Genomic DNA, 3620 nt, shown 5'->3' with positions numbered 1-3620 from the left:
GGGGGGGGGCACTTGTGGGGAAAAGCACTGGGTGTTATATGGAAACCAATTTGACAATAAACTATTAAAAAAATAATAAAATAAAATAAAAAATAAATTAAAAAATAAAATGTTAAAAAATTAAAAAAAAAGAAAATGTGGACTGGCATAAATAAAAGTAGTTTATACAAAAAAAAAGTTAATTCAGGTTCAAAAAATCAAGTCCACAAGAAAGAAAGAGAGCAGGAATCAGTAAGAATAATAGACTCTTTAAAAGTTGAAGAATTGAGGGGCACCTGGGTGGCTCAGTCAGTTAAGCCGCTGACTTTGGCTCAGGTCATGACGTCATGGTTTGTGAGTTCAAGCCCCACGTCGGGCTCTCTGCTGTCAGCGTGGAACCTGGAGCCTGCTTTGGATCCTCTGCTCCTGCTTCCTTCTGCCCCTCCCCCACTCGGTCTAAATAAATAAATAAACTTAAAAACAAATTTGAAGAGTTGCAGTTGAACCCTAAAGTGACTCTTGGGCTGAATTAATGGAGGATTATAATGAGGAACACATAAAACTGTGCTCTTGGTCAGCTCTGTGGGAGGAAGACTGAAAATATTGAGCCCAGTCCTGGGATTATGGCACAAACTGAACATATTCAGGGGAGTGCAGCCAGGGGAGGAAGGGTCTGGAAACCATGTCTGTAGTATGATTTAAGGGCAGGGGCAGACTATCGAAGGGAATTATTTCTGTAATTGTCTCTGCTGGTGGAAAGATCTCAAAAGCGGTTGTGAGTAGCAGGGATGTGGGGCCAAGACCGATGCTCTCGGCCTGCCAACAGGCGAATTCCTTGTTACTTCTCTCTTTTTTCAAATACCACACACGTCCCTCCTACTTAAAGACAGATTTCCCAAGTGTGGGCCACTGGGCAAGATGGTTTAAGGTAGCACATAGACCCAGCATTAACTAACATTACATCTCATGGTAAGATTGCCGTTTATGTTTTCATTTTCTTTCAATTCACTGATTACATAAAGAAGAAAGTCTCTGGTGTTTATAAAGTTTTGAAATCTCATATTTGCTAATCTTCCCTTTTTAATAAGGAAAAGTCAAGCCTGGAGAAGAAGTACCACAGCATCTAGTTGGACTTTTAAACATTATTTTAAATATTATTATGTTATCATTGTATTAATTTACAAGAAGGGAAACTGGTTTTTCTTTTTTTTTTTTTAAGTTTTTTTCTTTTTTCTTTTTCTTTCTTTTGAGAGAGACAGAGACAGCTTGAATGGGGGAGGTGGGGAGAGAAAGGATCCCAAGCAGGCTCTACACCATCAGCATGGAGCCCAATGCAGGGCTCGAACCCACAAAGCCATGAGAACATGACCTGAGTGGAAACCAAGAGTCAGAAGCTTAACCAACTGAGCCACCCGGATGCCCCTGGAAAACTGGTTTTTCATTTAAGGTAATGATCTAAAGTTTCTTGTGGGGAGGAAAATAAAATGTGAGAGTCTAATGGTGCTTTAAAATAAAATGTGAGAGTCTAATGGTGCTTTAAAATAAGAAGTTACCAGCAAAGAAGCACAGGGATGTACTCAAAGACAAAACTGAAAGTATGAGGACAGAGAAAAACAGGTCAGCGAAACACCAGTCAGCCTCACCGAACAGCATTTTGATCATAGAAGCATAATTTACACACTTGGAAGCGATAAGCAATGGGGAAAACCAAGGAAGAGCTATGTGTTGAGCAGTGTCTCCCAGGATGGCAAATGTGTGACAAGAACATGGAGCACAGCCCTGATATAGCCCTTGGGTAAGACTGTCTCTAGTGAGGTCCTTGCCTGGAACCTGGCTGGAGTAAGGGAGGGAGAAAAGGAAAGAGGGAGTTTTGGTTTTGAAAAATAAAAATGAACTCCAAGCCTGCATATTGGGGGAAGTTTCTGCACTATGTTATGCTCCCACCGACTGTGGGGGACAGTGCAGGAAGTAAAGGCATATGTTAGTATTCACAGTGCATCACGTGTTCTTTCACTGCATTTCTACGGCGTAGACGAAGGCCCAAGCCCTGAGTTTTGGTCAGCTGGGCGACTTGGCCCAGATGGAGCAATTGCAGCCTGTTGCTTATATAATCTTCCTGCCTTTACTGTGGATAGTGAATCAGCAAGTCAGCAGTTTCTTGCAAAGCACATTTATTGGAACAGATATTTGTACACACATGTTCATAGCAGTGTTATTCACAACAGCCAAAAGGTGGAGTAAAACACGTGTCCATGGATGGATGAATTGATAAACAAAATGTGGCATACGTATACCATGGAATATTATTCATATTTAAGAAGAAAGGAAATTCTGACACATGCTATAACATGGGTGAACCTTGAAAACATTATGCTAAGTGAAATATGCCAGATACAAAAGGACACATATTGTGTGGTTGTATGAGGTATTTTAGCAGAGTAGAAATCATAGCTACAGAAAGTAAAATAGTGGTTACCAGGGGTGGGGGAGAGCCAATGGGGAATTGTATAATGGGTCCAAAGTTTCTGTTGGGGAAGATGAAAAAGTTCTGGAGATGGAAAAAGGCAATGGCTGTACAACAGTATGAATATATATACTTAATATTACTGGATTGTACACTTAAAAGTGATTTAAAGGATTTTTTTAAAGAAGTTAAAATGAGGGGCACCTGGGTGGCTCAGTTGGTTGAGAGTCTGATTTTGGCTCAGGTCTTATCTCGTAATTTGTGAGTTCGAGCCCTGCGTTGGGCTCTGTGCTGACAGCTCAGAGCCTGGAGTCTGCTTTGAATTCTGTGTCTCCCTCTCTCCCTGCCCCTTCCCCACTCATGCTCGTACTCTCTCTCTCTCAAAAATAAATAAACATTTTTTAAAAAAGAGTTAAGATGATTAAGTATGGAAGACTCCAGGGAGTACCTGCTTGTAGAAAAAGTGGTGATGGTGTGTGCCATATCTCTCTGGGGTTTCTCACCCACACCCCAGCCATTCTCTACCCTTCTCTGTCCTGCTTTATGCACTGGGGAGTCCTAGCAGGAGATGAGGGCAGAAAGAAGAGCGAGGTTAGAGAATCTATTTCCTCAGTTCCCTCCCTACACGATTGCTGTCCTGTGATCACATCCCTTGTCTGAAGGTCTGGCAGCCCCTGTCAGTCTCGGGATTCCGGTGCTGAACTTTCCTCTTGCCCCTTCAGACCTAGGGTAGCATGAGCTGACTCGGCCCCCAGCCCTAGGGAACTGCACCAACCCTTCTGGTTGTCCGCTTCCTACTAACACCTTTGTAAATAAATAGTCCTTCTATTAACCTCTCTTCAAATTACCCAGTTAAAACACATGATCTGTTTCTTGCTGGACTATGGCTGATACAAGGTAATTTACAACAAAGTTCAGGAAACACTGACCCAAAGAAAATTCACCTATATTTCCCAAAGATCTCTCTGATTCCCCAAACCCTCCAGATATGGAGAGAGGATAATGGTAAGGAATGGTGAATGGCGCCATCTTTCTCCCAGCCCTCCTTCCCCTCTCCTGTTCCAAGCGGTTCTTTTCAATTGCTATTTTAATACAGAGAATTCAGCATGTATTGTTTTCTCCATCCTATAGAAAGTCACATTTCACAGAATTCCATTCCAATAAAACAATAAAATCA

The sequence above is a fragment of the Suricata suricatta genome, chromosome 5, assembly GCF_006229205.1.
Source record: "Suricata suricatta isolate VVHF042 chromosome 5, meerkat_22Aug2017_6uvM2_HiC, whole genome shotgun sequence".
Taxonomy (NCBI): Eukaryota; Metazoa; Chordata; class Mammalia; order Carnivora; family Herpestidae; genus Suricata; species Suricata suricatta.
This window is presented reverse-complemented; position numbering follows the sequence as displayed.